Source organism: Anastrepha obliqua, chromosome 5 (genome assembly GCF_027943255.1).
Source record: "Anastrepha obliqua isolate idAnaObli1 chromosome 5, idAnaObli1_1.0, whole genome shotgun sequence".
Lineage (NCBI taxonomy): Eukaryota > Metazoa > Arthropoda > Insecta > Diptera > Tephritidae > Anastrepha > Anastrepha obliqua.
The window spans coordinates 57,788,772-57,805,518 of record NC_072896.1 but is presented as its reverse complement, the minus strand read 5'-3'; the positions used below and the strand labels follow the sequence as shown (position 1 = coordinate 57,805,518).

General features: G+C 39.1%; 1 protein-coding gene across 4 annotated transcripts in view; it reads left to right on the top strand.

Annotated features, from left to right (window-relative positions):
• The first annotated feature begins 11,591 nt into the window (after positions 1 to 11,591).
• Positions 11,592 to 16,747, top strand: part of LOC129248559 (probable nuclear hormone receptor HR38) — a 41,889-nt gene continuing 36,733 nt past the window's right edge. For 2 of the 4 annotated variants that reach the window (XM_054888155.1, XM_054888152.1), the window contains exons 1-2: positions 11,592 to 11,919; positions 12,604 to 13,002. The gene's annotated coding sequence lies outside the window, so the exon portion shown is untranslated. Of the gene's footprint in view, positions 11,920 to 12,551; positions 13,003 to 16,747 lie in introns of those variants that run through there. The other 2 variants (XM_054888154.1, XM_054888153.1) reach the window with 2 other exon arrangements.

The window sequence follows — 16,747 nt, the reverse complement described above, 5'->3', positions numbered from 1 at the left end:
GTTTGTTTGGTATTGCTTACTTCGCTGACGTCAGACTTGTCGAAATTACGAAAAATAAAGTAACTGTTTTTTAATGACGCAACCATAGTACTCAATTTGCCTTGAGTCATGCCCGTCTGACTTCAGATACTTATGAAGTGTGTTATTTAGCTTTGTTCGTCGAGAGAGGACTTCATTAGTCAATTGCCTGCCTGTTTAAAGTAACACTTTGGATAGAGAGATTCGCTGTTGAATTCGAACGCGACATTGACGACGTGGTAAATGATTCAATCATTACAAGGTGTGTATGAAAAGGTGCACTTAATATAAATATATAGAAAGAGTTAAAATAAAGTATGGTTTTAATTAACCAATTCTAAGCGCCTTGGCATTATAAAGGTTTTCTGCTAGTAATTTGTGTTATCAAAATCTAATTCTAAACTTACTCATTGGTAATTTTATTATTGTAAATTCGAGAAATTAAAAACAAAATCCACACACAGATGCATATAAAAACGAAACAATTGAAGTTAAATTATATCTAAATTAATTGATAGGTCGAATATTTGGTTAAAGCGGAGAACCATGAAAAATAAATTAAACAAAAAAACATAGCTAATTACAAATTCAGAGTGAAGAAATTACTGCGTATAGAAAAACTAAAAATAATGGACCATGTAACTCACAGCAGCGGCGAACATATGTCGGATATCATATTCAAATGCCATGGAGTTATCTTCCAGATTATAATAAAAAAATTCATTCCAACAATATTTATATTTTGTATAACCATACTAAGTTATGAAGGTCTTAAAAGACCACTCGATGCCACATTACATTGATACCACAAAAGCCTAATTTAATATAACTTAAGACACGAATTGACCCAAAAATAAGCAGTACTTTGTATGTAACACTAAACCTCCTCCCAGTGGATATGTATTTAGCAGTGTCTTACACCTTAGCTAAGAGGTTTAATATGAGACATAGTAACATCCTAGCTGCTACTGGTGAGCGTTCACGATACTCATATTCTCAAGGTAAGCGTGGAAATAGGACGAGAATAAAGTGGGCGTAGTTGTGTATTCCGAACATCCAGGGTATCATTTGACTCTCCGATTACTGCAGGGTCTTTCAAGCTAAACTGATGGCAATAATTAAGGCCGTGTTACTGGTACTGTGCTATACGATAATTAGAGATGAAATCTACAATTTCACTGATAGCCAGGCAGCAATAAAATCACTCATAAAACAGTCGCCAACCTAGAAACCATGAAACGTCATACTTCTCTGACTGAGTTTTCTAAGGCATTTTGCTCAGAAGTAACATGAGTTCTTGTCTATTTCGACTTCGAGCGGAACTGTACGGTAGATAAATTAGAGAGAGTTGGCACCAAATCGTACCCATATTTATTTTTGAGAAATTTGTAGGAATAGTGAACGAAATATGGCGTAACGAACCCTCCTGGAGAATCGTCCCACAACTGTGGAGAACTCTCAATGATAAGAATATCTGGTAAGCCAAAATAAGCATAATCTTAACACATGTTTTGCGTTATAACTACACACGTTCCGGTTGATGGGCGCACACACACACCACTTCAGTAGCAGTCGTCTAGATGAGAAAAAGGAGGATATTTAATTGAGTTGGAAGTTCAGCCTGGTCAAAATCAAATTTCTGGACGGTTCTGAATGGGGCCGTCCCCTTGCATTTGGACTAATCTAACTCATATGTATTTTGATTGCTGCTCCCTGAGCTGCTGGTTATGGCAGTCTGCCAACTGAGTGTGTTGACGTGAAACTCAACAGAAATGGCTGATCGACTAATGCCGTGCCATGTCCCATAAGGGCAGGCTTTAACCCTCTCATGGTAGCTGGAACTCGAAGTCGAATCCCAAAACCACATCTATTAAGACAGGAGGGCCGAAATAGCCTCCTCCCAAATTCTTGACACAGGAGTGAGCCCCGGGGGCTCAAATTGGAACCGATTTCTAGCTCGAATCGGGAAGTTGGATGGGGGTGCCGGCTCCAGTAAATGATCCTTCTTTAGGCTTAAACGGTAGGTAGAGCAAAGTATATGATTATTCTCAGACCTATGTTTGGCTACCAAAATCCTGGAGCGCTATAGCGACCAAAATATTTCTCAGCTATCTGAGAAGCATTCTTAGACGCTGGAGTGGACCAGGAGGGTTCTCAGTGGGGCAGAGAAAGTTAGCGGAAAGATAATGGATGCGAGTGGGCCAAACCCGGATTCGGGGGTAAAAAACTACGCTCACAGGAGGAGGATGTTTCCCTGGAAAAGAGGTCTACTAGGATTGATGGCGGTCTGACAAAGTCCTTTGGCGAAGTTGGTAAGCAGGCAGGCTCTATCATTCCTGGAGTGATGGACAACAGCAAGGAGGACGGCTCTATTTTTAGGGAGGAATGGAAGAGAGTAGCGTCCGCCATCTCTGCAGTTTTGATGAGTATAGTAAGGGAAAATACTCGACCTCCTCCATACTGTGAGAGCGCCGGATGGCATTACGGCACATACAAAAGGACAGTCTGCGCTGACGATTGGTAGGAAAAACTATATGGTCTGTATGTTGCATGAGGACGATGTGGAGCTACCTCCGATGTTCCTAAGGAATCCCTGTCTGAAGCGAGACGCAGCGAAACACCTGCCGGGATGCTTAGTGCTGGCTCCTTCTCGGATAGTAAGTATTATATATTCAGTCCTCTCTCACCGAAACCCGTCCACTCCCGTCTCGGAGGGAGTGATCGACAAGTTGGTAGAGGATTTCACCTCAACTTGCAATAGAGCTCTTGAAAGCTTTTGTCCACTTAGGACACTCCCTAGGGGGACAACTAAGCTATCTGCGCTTAAGGCTTCGCGCCAATGCCTATTTACTAGGGCTAAAATAATTAAGTTTCCCTCAGTACAATTTGACGCAGGGATATCTGAACATAGTTGTTAGATGGAGTGGGGATTGTGGCTTATCAGTGAATCCTCTCAAGTCGGAGCTCGTAATTTTCACGAGGAAATATTAAATGCCCATAGCTTAACTCCCATCAATCGGGATCTTCACATTCTCTGTGACATGCGCAGCTATCAATATTTAATAGGTTCGAGAAGTGTTCCCTCCATAATTTAAGATTGTTCTGTATGTCAGTTACCAGATCGCCGTTTTTGTTCTTACAGGAAAACGCCCCGGTCTTAAAACCTTCTCTAAGCCGCCAAACTTTCTGGTAGAATTTTCGGGCGTTGCTTCTATTGGCCAGCATCTCAAGCTCTTCGCACTCCCGTATTTCGGCCTCTCGTTTCTTTTTTCGGATAATACGTCTCTCTTCCTTTTTTAACTCTCTGCAGCGATCCCACATGGCTCGCGTTGCGCCCGATCGCAGCGTGGCTCTATAGGCGGCATCCTTTCTTTCTGCGGCAGCATGACATTGCTCGTCGTACTAACTGTTTTTTCGGGCTCGCCATAATCCGATTTCTTCTTCGGCGGCGGTACGTAGGGAACGAGGAATGTTGCTCCATTGCTCGTGCATGCCGGTTTGTTGGGCAGTACTCTCTAAGAGCAGGAGTGAGAGTCGAGTGGCGAATCTTCTGGCTGTCTGTTGTGATTGCAGCTATTCGATGTTGAACATTCTTTGCGTAGGTATGTTAGATGTACGTTTTTTGCTGCACAGAGGCGTGTGCGTAGTTTGGCTGCAACAAGGTAGTGATCCGAGTCGATGTTGGGTCCTCGGATCGTACGTACATCTAATACACTAGAAGCGTGGCTTGGTGAATCTTCTTATGCTGGGATCTGGTGCTGCAGACTACCATGTTTCCGGCCCCGGCGAAGTCGATCAGCCTCTGTTCGTTACCGGATGTTTCGTTGCGCAGGCTGAATTTTCCGACTGTGGGACCAAAAATTCCCTCCTTGCCCATCCTGGCGTTGAAGTCGCCAAGTACGATTTTTATGTCGCATCATCCTTCTCTTCCATCGGGGCGTGGGCGCAGATTAGCGATATGTTAAAAAAACGGGCTTCGATGCGGATTGTTGCGTCCACCGGAGTGAACGACAGTACTTGGTGATGAAGTCTCTCTCCCACAACAAATCCAACACCGAATTTGTGCTCCTTTACATGACAGCTGTAGCAGACGTCACAAGTGATTACCAAACCTGAAAAAACTCAAATCAATAGAAATGATTGAAGATGCTACTAAAAAATAAGAAGGTACTTTAATCAAATGCTTTGAGGAACTGTGCCCACTCAGGCAAAGTAGACAGGGGAAAGTGGCTCCTTGGTGGAACCCTGAACTGTTGAATCTTCCTGTACGGTCCAGAAAACTTCTTAATAAGGCCTTAAAGACTCAAATAGAAGAGGACTGGGCTAATCATCGACTTACACAGAGAGAATATAAGAAAAAAGTACGGAAAGCCAAACTTGAATCCTGCAGTAACGTTGAAGAAATGAGGGAAACAGCGAGACTTTGTAAGGTCCTTCATCTAGAACGCTCAGTAATTCTGGATTCCATTCCAAACCTGATGGTTTATATACCATTTCCAAATCGGAAACGTTTAATGCTCTACTCGAAAACCATTTTCTGAAGTAGAGAGTGGCATGAAATATAACGGTAACAACGGTGGAACCTCTGGGTACAGTTGATATATTGCTAGTCGGATAGTGACAAAGGAATCGATAAGGTTTTCCTTGTCTTCCTTTGAGAACTTTAAGGCCCCTGGACTTGACGAAATATATTCAGCAATGCTTAAAAAAGGAGGAGACATGCTGATTGAGGCTCTGTCTTGCACTTGGTTATATACCGTCTCAATGGCGACACGTAAGAGTAGTATTTATTCCCAAACCAGGAAAAGACGACTATTCCCTAGCAAAAAGTTTTAGGCCAATCAATTTGACATCGGTCGTGTTGAAAAGTCTAGAACGAGTGGTGGAGAAACATATTCGAGTGGGGGTATTGCCGAGAAGTCCACTTAGTAGAAATCAACACGCTTGCCAGAGTGGAAAATCATGTGAATCAGCCTTACATGATCTTGTTAGCAAGATTGAAGCCGGACTGGAAGCTGACGAATACACCATGGGCGTGTTCGAGTACATTGAGAGGGCTTTTGATAATGCCACTTTCGGCTCGATATGTTCTTCTGCCGAACAAAACAACCATAGTCTTGGTTACGATAAAACGGAAATTGGATGGATTCAGTCTTCCAACACTGAAAGGTGTGACACTTGGTCTTTCCGATGAAGTTAAATATCTAGGAGTAATCTTGGATAAGAAGCTGACTTGGGAGACACACGTTTCACTGAAGGTGAATCGCGCATAAAGGATTTTTCAGCAATGCCGCAGAGCCTTTGGTAAAACCTGGGGTCTGAAACTTGCTGTGGTTCTATGGATATACACAGCACTTATCTGACTAACCATCACTTGCGCTTCCGTGGTCTGGTGGCGACGGAGCATGGTTAAGTCCACAATCCGGGAACTATACAGGCTGCAAATAAGTGTATGTTTATGCATCACAAACCCTGGTGATGCCCTAAATGCTATGCTTGATTTGCTCCCCCTGGATCTTAAGATACAACAGGAAGCAATAAAAGCAATGTGTAGACTCTATAAATAGGGTTTCTGGGACGAAGACGGAACTTCGGGACACAGAGAAATCTTTAAGTTGTTATCTGAGCAGTATCCACTGTTTTTGGCACCTAAAGGTGACCTGATACCCATAGTTTCATTTGGAAGAAAATTTGATGTCAGATTTCCATTGCGTGAGCAATGGAGCAATCCAGAATGCATGCAGGGTGGTTTGACGGATATTTTCTTTACCGATGGGTCCAAGAATGAAATAAGGTCTGGTGCCGGATGGTACTGAAACGATAGTAATAAGTATTACTATGCTATGGGGGAAATGGCAACTGTTTTCCAAACAGAAGTTTTTGCCATCTTGAAAGTAGCCGAATGGATAACCGAGGAAAGATGGAGCTGTAAACAGATTGGAGTTTTCAGTGACAGCCAGGCTGCATTTAAGGCCCTGGAAAACGCGAAGCAAACTTCAAAGATTGTTCAAGAAAGTAAGAAGAAGCTTAATTCTGTCGCAAGCCAAAACAGGCTTGTACTTATATGGGTTCCAGGGCACTCCGGTGTTCAAGGAAACGAAATTGCCGATGAGTTGGCCAACCGTGGATCAGCGGTTCCCCCACAAGGGCCAGAGCCAATAATCGGAATTAGTTCTGCAGGAATCATGAATTGGATCAACGATTATGTATGCCATCTACATAAAGAGCGATGGTCCGGTCTAGAACGCTGCGGAATTGCAAAGTGTTTTGTGACAAGTACGAACAGGAAACGGTCAAGATTTCTTTTAAAATTTGAAAGGAACGACGTTTGGTTGATGGTCTGTATTATTACAGATCACAACCCATGGGGTCAACATATGACTACCATTGGATTTATTGAGGAACCAGTGTGACTGTCTTGCGTGGAGGGGCGGATAGAACTGAGCACTTTCTCTGTGAGGGTCCTGCCTTTGCTACAGCATGACTACGTGGCTGGGTTCCGATGTCGCGAGACTGAGTAATATTCATTCTTTAAAACTGGAGGGTCTTTACAGATTTGCCAAAGAATCTGGAAAATTCTCACAGGACTAACTATCTCTATCTCTGTCTCTATTCTTTCCTATCTCTTTCTCTGATACTTTTCTCCTTCCCTCCTTGACTATCTACCCCCTTTCCAGAGCTTTAAATACAACGTGCTTTTTAACCTGAGTGTTTTAGGAGTCACTAAATCTCCTGGTGCTCCATGGATCGACCTTTTCAAATTTCAATCTCTCTTTTATACGAATTGAGGCGAGACGCTCGTCCAACATAGCGATGGAAAGCCCTTGAGAGTGAAGTCGCTCTTACTTACTTACTTAGGTGGCCATAAAAACCCGTTACCGAGTTACAGCCGACCTCACTAGCTCTCGCCAGGCGCCTTCTCCAATTCTGTACACCAAGCGAGCATAGGGTTTCCTCCACCTGGTCTTTCCACCGGAGCAATGGTCTTCCTCTGCGTTGGCTCCCTTGGACTTCGCCCTCGAACACCTTCTTTGCTGGAGCTTCTTCATCCATACGCACGACATGCCCTAGCCAACGCAAGCGTTGGATGGCGATGCGTTGAACAACGTCAATGTCGGCGTAGAGCTCATAAAGCTCGTGATTCATTCTTGAACGGTAGTCTTCGCCAACGCGCACAGGACCGAAGATCTTACAAAGAACTTTTCTCTCGAACACCCCAAGAGCGACTGCATCGCTTTGTGACACTACCCGTGCCTCCGCGCCATAAAGCAACACGGGTATGATGAGCGTCTTGTAAAGTGTCAGTGTGGTCATGCGAAAGAGAGCTCGACTACTCAATTGCTTACTTAGTCGATAGTAACACCTATTAGCAAGAGTGATTCTCCGTTTGATCTCCAGGCTGATATCGTTGTTGCTGTTAACGGCGGTGCCAAGACAAATAAATTCTGACACAACTTCGAAAGTATAGTTGTCCGCAATGACGTGCGTTCCCACACGCCGTGTGTTCCACGTTGTAGACAGCATATACTTCGTTTTACCGCCAGACCCACTCGTGATGATTCCTTTTCGATAGCAGAAAACGCAGCCATGACATCTCGCTTACAGCGTTCGATAATGTCAATGTCATCGACGTACTCAAGAAGCTGGACACATTTGTAGAAAATAGTGCCATTACGATGTACACCTGCTTTTCGGAGCACCCCTTCTATCACGAAGTTGAATAGGTTGCATGACAGTGGATCGCCTTGTCTGAAACCTCGAACGGTTCTGAATGGCTCGGAGAGGTTATTTTTTACCTTGACGGAGCTGGTTTTGAACAATTCAGCGGGCAAGCCGTCAGCGCCAGCCGCTTTGTTATTCTTGAGTCGCTGAATGGCAACTCTGACTTCGGCATGACTAGGTGTTGAAACGTCCAAATTATCGTCGATTGGCGGTATAGGGTCATCTTCTACTGGATCGGAATTGTGTGCGTCATCGCCAGCAAGTAAATTGCAGAAGTGTTCCCTCCATATGCCCAGTGTGGACTGTGTATCCATAACCAGATTTCCGTTTTTATTTTTGCAGGCTGATGCTCCGGTCTTGAAACCTTGTGTCAGAGGCTTGACTTGTTGATAGAATTTTCGAGCATCATTCCTGTCCCTGTACTCCTCTAGCAGCTCACGCACCTCTGAAGTCGCTCATCTACCAAAAATCCGACACCGAATATTTGTTCCTTAACATAGCAACTGTAGTAGACGACGCCAAACACAATGGTATTTTTGTCTTACACTGTCCACCGAACTCATGAGCAACGGCGATTTAAGCTTTTGTTCTTATGAGGACAGCTACCATCCAGGCAGGGGCGCCTTTACAATTAAGAGACCGTACATTCAAGATGCATTCCTTGAAATCGCAGTATTTAAAATGCTCGTATAGTTGTAATCAAATGTGGGATTTCCTCCGAGTCTTTGTGTTGGTTTTCGTTGCTGGACTTTGGTGAAACCTTAGCCGCCGGAGTGACTCCACTTAAGGGGGGAGACTGCTTTAGAGGCTTCAAAAAAATCGATTTTTGTGTTTGCATAAATGTCTTCCCAAACTATCCAAGAATGTGTCCTCAAAATTTGAGAAACAAATTCAAAATAATTTCGGAGTTACAGAAGAAATTGTGAGCAAGCGTCGAGCAGGTATACGAGCGGCCGGATCGCTTGAAGTGCGATTTCTCGGGTTTTTATTTTTACGATTTTTCCTATTTGGCGGGAAAGATAGGGAACTTTGTCCCTATCGAAACGAGATTACATTGATTGTATTGGGAATTAAATTCTCTTCTAGTTGAACCTAAAAAACCTTAAGAAAGTTATGATTAACCCACTTTTTAAACAATCTAAAAAGAATTAGTTTTTCCAAAAAAATTATTTCTTTTTTTTAATTAGAGAAAAATTGTTGAATTTCTCACTTTTTCTTTAATTTTCTTGGTTTAACTATAAGCTATACTATACTAAAATAAAATTTCTTTGGGGTTTTTGGTTTCAGATGTAAATTGGGACCTGCATCTTTCCCGCCGAACGACACATGCTCACTCGAGGCGCCTCGGCAAAATGCTTGTATCAGGCATAACATGACATACTATATATTTTGATGAAAAAATTTGAGAAGACTGTTGACATATATTATATAACAATAAAACCTGAACGTTTCGTTTCAATCGAATATTTCTTTCTTTCCCAAAAAAAACCACGAAAAGTCGATTTTTTGAAGCCTCTAAAGCAGGCTCCCCCCTTAAGCAGGGTGCATGAACGTGGACGTAAGAGTCGAAATCGAGCATAGTCGCGTAACTGTAACTGCCTACCCAGAAGAACTACTGTACCCCATTGCACCCCAGGATTTGCATATACGCCAGAATGGAACAATGAGATGTATGAACTTTACGGGGATATATACATAGTATAGTAAATAAAGATCCATCTACTCCGATGGCTAGGTCATGTCCTCAGAATGGAACTCGTGTGATAGGTCAGATTCATAAATGGCCTTCCAACATATTGCTCATATATACTTCTGTACTGGGAATAGACTCTAATTCTCTCAGTATGAGGCGCAAGGAAGCTATATACATAAATAAATAATAATAAATAATTACAATTTTACGAACTACTAGAGAGTGGATACTCAATGGTTACTAATGACCAGTTTTGCAAAAAAGAATTGGAATTCATTTTAAAATTGTATATTATCAAAAGCCTTTTTTTCAGTGGTGCAATTGATTGCCCCTATTAGTTGGAACGAATCAGATTTAATCTTCCTCAACGTCCTCTTCGCTACTTACACTCATTCTTTGGGAGAATAATGTGAAAACTAACTATTCATCGAATGCTCCTATCGCTCGATCTATTCGTGAATTTAATGCTACTAGTAATACTGTCTTGCTTGACTTTTCTATTTCAAATACAGCTTTTTTAACCTTAACCTTTAGAATTTGTCTTTGTAGCTTTTGAAATTGTTACATGCAATTAGTTCTAAGTTACTTTGTGCTATTAGTAGTCTATAAGATTGTAAATTCTTAGATTAAATATGTAAATAAAAGTCAGTTTAAGGATGTGATTCAGAAAGTTTGGGACTGAATGCATAATAAAAGTAACAGAAAATTTGGAATGAATATGGCTATGAATATTCAGCTGGGGGATATAATGAAAACTTCATACTACAGGTAAGTTACTTTGTTAACTATATTTTTTTTTTGCTAATAAATATTTGTAGTATGAAAGAAAGTCGAAGGGTCTAGGCTTTTTTCAGTTGGTGTATTTACTCGTATAAAGAATTTCTTCTCTTCATTTGAGATTTGAGAATTTCCTTTAAATGTTAAGCTTTGAGCGGTACTAAAGGTGGTTGGTTTATAGAATGGTTTTTTTTTGTTTTTTTTTTTGTATTCGTATTAGTTTTTCCGGTCATCGTAGCCGAATTTGTTGGTGTGTGATTACCATTCGGTGGTGCTAGGTTCGAAACCCACTGAAGGCATGAAACACCAAATGATAGAAAAAGATTGTTTCTATCAGCAGGCAGTGGAAAATCTCGAAGTGCATTTCTGGATTAAAAAAAGCTCTTCATAAAATATTGTAGCATCTGTCGTTCGGAGGCGGCATAAAACTGTAGGTCCCTCTATTTGTGGATGAACATCAAGAAGTACACAAAAAATAGGAGGATAAGCTCGGCTAAACACCCAATTAAGGGTGTAAGCGCCAATTATCCAAGTATATACCTATATCGGTTTTCCACCATGTTGATGCATCTTCGTGTACATAGAAATTATGGTGACGAATTTATAAGGTCGCTAAAAGCTTTCGCTGGAGTATTGGAAAAAATGATGACGGCATAACATCGACATACTAAAATACTTGCATACACACGCGGTCGCTTATTAAGTTTCCACTTGGCTCTGCGCATGCACGAAACGAAGACGTCACAAGTGTTTTTGGTTGTTTTATTAGTAGTAAACGTAATACAATATTAACCATGAAGCATACGATGACGTAATACGCACATATGTATGCATGTATATGTAAATTTTGCTTGAGCACGAACATTGCTTACTAGTGCCATTTGCCATTCTTGCATACCCTTCATGTGTTTCGAAATAGTTAGAAGTAGGCAAAATGTTTCCAGGAAAACTTAAACTCTGACATACTCCTCTTAAACTTTTGAAACATTTATGATATCATATAGTTTAAAATTATATTTGGAGACTCTTCTTGGCTAAAAAAATATTAGTCGGCTTAAAATAAAAAGTCTTTCTGACTAATGTTATGGTTACGAAACGGACGAAACTACCATAATTAATAAATTTATGAAAATCTGGAAGGAAACTGTTTCAAAATCTCAGCGAATTATATAATTTATATTATTAATAAAATTTAATGCAAACAAATTTTAAGGATTTTTATACGATATATTATACTTCTTTTCCTGTTTAGGGTATTCAAGATGCACATACATGAATGCAAATGTATGCATGTATTAGAGTAGCAACACGATTTTTGACATATTTTTGTTTTTTCTCTTAGGGGCTATACATTTCAGGTTTGAGTGTTATCGATGAGATAAATAAGGTGCTCAACAAGCTTCGCAACGAGAAGTTGAGGGTGTATTAAAACCTGCATAAGTTTTGGCAATGTTTATATTTTATGTGGATAAAGTGCAGTGAAATAAAAGGTGTTAGTTCAGTCTAGATAAAGGCATCATACTGGCAGAGACTTAGATTGTGAGAAATAAATTTGTGAAACCGGTGGTTAAAATACATAAATTGTTTGAGATAATTGAAACAGGACGCGCTATTGTATATACAACAAATATTAATATTTTAGTACTAAAGTTTTGACATAAAAATAAAATAATAATGTAAAATTAGAACGTGAATAATGTAACTAAATTGTGCGTAAATACGAGTAACGAACAATTAATATCCCTCTTAATAATAAGCAAAATAATTGTTAATTGCGTTTAGTGTTATTAATTATATAAAAGAAAACAAGTATGAGCATTACAAGTATGAAGACGTTTCAATAGAACTATGTAATATATGTATATTATGTTCACATTGCACCATTACCTCGAGTTTAAAAGCGGTTTCTTTTCAAGTAATAATGTTCTTTTGGGCATGTTCTCTTCTCAACATATTCACAATGTCGCGCGTTTTTTTCTTAAAATGGGGCACTCTTATCGGGTTAAAGTGCAACATTTTCTACACGGTACAAAAAGTAAGGGTGAATGTTGCCCATCTGATTTTCATTTTTCTGTGTATACAAACATGTGAACATAATATAAAGATTTTCAGTATGCATACTTTAAGAAAAAATATTAGTTCAATAAAAACTAAAAAATATAAAACTCATGTCTTCAAAAGCATTTAGACCTCACCACTGTATAATTGGCTCTAGTATCCAGAGGAAAAAATGAAACTGTTACAAAGTTAATAATTAAAAATATTATATTAATCATACTAAGTGCACATTTTACTGCTTTACAGAAATGTTTATTTTGTGTTCTACAACTTAATATTACAACTTTTTCGTATATCAGGAATTTAACTAAGGTAAATTTTCTCACCTTTCCAAGCAAGAGCATAAAGAAAGGCAAAACATCTGCCGGTGATTTAGTATTAAGTTTCCCTACGTATAGTGAAAGATATTTAAATAAAAAGTTAAAACAATTAAATACGAATTAATTTAAACTTCAACGGCATACAAAAAAGCACAGTGCTTAATCGAGGACTGCGTCGAAATCTTGGGGAACCATACCCAGGCATACCATTTGATTCTATCGGTGTATATGCCTCCCTAAAAATAATAGCAACAGCAGCTATAGTAATTATGCTGCAATAACAATACTAATAGCAGTAGTGAAAACCATTAGCCATTTAAAAGACACATACCTTAGTGTCTTCAGCACTAGCAAGCAACAAGGCTATAGACACAGAGGAGGCAAGTTTCATCATTGCAATAAAGTGATATTTTGGTAAGAACTAGTCGAATTAGATACTAATTAATATACATATCTCAAATTAAATCAAAAAAATATATTTTTACCTCAAGGCAATGTATTGAATTCGTTTTACAAATTTTTAAAATTAAGAAAAAAATCACTGATTACAATCGATTATAAATTTCAATGAACCTTCTAGCTAAAATACAATTTAGTAATTATTGTTGTTGTAACATAATAAAATTTTCTTTATACGGTTTTTGGGAATGTTGCTGAAGTGACAGCCCTTGAACGGACTTAAGCCGTAGAGCCAACTGACGTGGGAACTATTTTGCAGTCATTGCGAAGAGTTGTGTTTTTCGTCCGTGTATTTATAATTTTATATTAATAATTTTATGTAAGTTACTAAACTTTTGCCTGCATTCGTTTATTTTTGCAACAATATATATAATATAATAAAAATATGGGATTCAATATAGTAAACAAACACCAGACTATGTTCAATGAATTGTCTTTATAACGACGCATAGCTTACGCAAACAATTTTTCTCTTCTTTGACAGCTAATTAATATTTTCAATTGTCTTCATTAGCATTGCCATTAGAATGTTCAAGGGTGGAAAAGGTCAGAAATACTACAATGAATCTACACTGCTGTATTCAGGCCTATGATTTCCTACGGGGTAGTAGTCTGGGAGAATTGCACGACGAAGCGAACATTAATAAACACACTCATAATTGCTCATAACTTAGTCAGAAATAATTTGTTATATAATTAAAAAAATCGATTTTGAGCCAAAAAACAAAATTGCCGATAAATATTGAAACATTTTTTTTTCGGGCGAACAAAAAAATACGTGTCTCATTATTTTGACCAGAGAGCAACATATTTGAGTTACATCGAAATCGAAGAACATGTCCCGAATAGCCCGGTTGAATTGAAATGGAAAGCATCTATAGAATATCTTTGGAGGTAATGAGGAGATAATTTCCTTTGTTCCTCTTCGACTTTCTGATCTTTATTTAGATTCTTATCCGCATTTTCAGAGGCAAGACGCTCGATCTGACCGTTTCGCTTTTGAACGGTTTTTCTCTGTCATATATAATATTTTGTGTAGCTATTGCGTTGGGTGATATAAACAGACTGTTTAGAATATTTTAGTCGATGTCTTCTTGATTTTTTACTAAATGTGGCTGGTCATACCATCCGATCATGGCTGGTGAGTGATCTGAAGAGGGATCGGTACAAGTTCCAGATTCCTATCAATGTTTTTTGTAACCACAAAGTCAATTAAATCTGACAATTTTTTAAGGCCAGAGGGCTAGTAAGTTGGCTGTTTTGGGGACTCATGATGAAACCTCCAAACATGTGCTGGCATCATGCCCAGTACTGATGCATAAGCGGAGCAAACATCTGGTAAAACTTTTTTGAACTAGAGGAGGAAATAAAACTCAATAAAATACGACAAACAATGAAATTTATAGAGGAAGTTGGGCTAAAAAAAATACTCTAAATCAATAAATTAGGCACAATAGACACCAATAACAAAACACCATAATGGGCAAATATATATTATAGGTATATACATGTTATATATAAGTATGTATATATTATAGGTATATTTGGCGCTTGAATATGCTTTTTTATGAGGAACTTTTTTCATGGCAGAAATACACTGTCGAGAGGGGAAAATTCAATCTGCGAGATGTGTTAACTTTTCGATTAATGAAAACCTAATTTAATTTTACAACTATTTACATAATAATATTAATAAAACTGGGTAAGCAATTGTGTAGACATTCTTGAGCAAGGAAGAGCAAAACCCATCTACATCTATTTGAGACGATGATTTGGCCATTGAAAACCAGTTAATGGCGTCAGCAGTGGTTAAGAAGATCTCTGCAAAATTGATAGGGGAATCGAGGCTAGAAGCAAGTCACGAAGCACCTTTCACACACTCAACTTAAGATTGAATAATTTGTGCACATGCACCTCTGCTTATATATGTACATACGTATGTTACATGAGAACTCATGGCAACTCGTATTATCTGGCATTCATGTTTTTGTTTTGTTACCTCATTCACACGCTATTGTTGCCAGGATTTCGCGGATGTTCATGATTCTTCACAATATCAAAGCACTTAGTAACATCAACGCCAGTAAATAAAGAATCCCAGTCTGGCATAGCAATCGCAGTTCCTAAAACTCCCATAACTTTGAGAGTGAGTATCAAAATTAATGCTTCTGAATTTATAAAGAGGAGCATGATGCAGGCCGAAGCACGAACATGAGAAGAATTCATGTTAATAAATTAATAAATTCAGGTTCAACAAGCTCCACGATAACTTCGAATGTGGCAGAAAGTAGAGCGAATATTCTAGGTGGAGCAATGAAAACGTCGATCAATGGTACAGGGTAAGAAAACATTGTGATATTATTTAATATTGTTAAGACGTTAATCATTTCTCAAAAAAGGTATAACGGGAGTTAACAAGCCGCACCAGCATCAAAGGGCAAGATTTTGACCGGAAACAGGCCCATCAATGAGGAGCCATTTGTAGAAATCGGGAGGAGTGTGACTGCTCCTTTGGAGAAGAATATGTAAGTACGCACAATTCAACAGGTACAAATAATCCACTAGAGGAGGCAAATTGAATGAAGTGTATGTTTCTAGGTGCAATTTACTAGAGTATCAATTTTTAGAAAACTCAACTGGGTATTGAAGTGGGGCGGCCGCCGTAGCCGATTGGATTGGTGGGTGACTACCATGCGGAAGACGTAGGTTCGTATCTCCGTGAAACACCAAAATGAAGAAAAAGCTTCAAGACCCATCAACTTCACATAAGGCATCTGCAAAAAATTGCACGTTGAGTCCACTACTTCGAACTTCTCTGATAGAGGAACTCCGCGCGCGGGTTTAAAATGAAAGAAAGTGAAAGAAAATAGCGACGAGGGAAACTCTTTTTGCAGGCCGATGCAATAAATGTAATTTTTTTCGAACTTTATATAAAATTTCTTTTTTAATAGTAGAAGTGTAAACATCATAGAAGCGTGAAACAACCAGCTTTAAGGTAATTAATTTTCAATATATAAACATGGCATTATATTAATTGTTTTTGCATTTTTTAGCAGCTCTGCAAGTGTCCAAGATCAGTGATGGCGAAAGTAATAGGTAGATTTGGGGAGGGTTTAAAGGCTAACGAGGATGTATTCAACAATTTACTGGATGCAAACGGCGGCTGCCGTAGCCGAATGGATTGGTGCGTGACTACCATTCGGAATTCGGTTCGAACCTCGGTGAAACACCAAAATTAAGAAAAAGATTTTTCTAATAGCGGTCGCCCCTTGACAGGCAATGGCAAACCTTCGAATGTATTTCTGCTATGAAAAAGCGCCTCATAAAAATATCTGCCGTTCGGAGTAGGCTTGAAACTGTAGGTCCCTCCATTTGTGGAACAACATCAAGACGCACACCACAAATATGAGGAGGAGCTCGGCCAAACACCCAAAAGGGTGAATTTATACACAGTTTTTTAGTCCTTTTTTTAGATTAATGCAATATGTTTTTTTGGTCTTAAATTATTTATTTCGTATATAGGTGTTGCAAAACTGTGGTCTTAATTTTAAGGATGAAGAGGGATTGATTGGCAGTCGAAATTTGCCTCTAATTTTGGTCTCCAAGAGTCTGCAGTGAACTTTCGACTGCCAAGACCACTTAGTCAGTATCCTCAAAAATTAATTTCATAGCTTTTGATCAACCTTTTTGTGTACATATG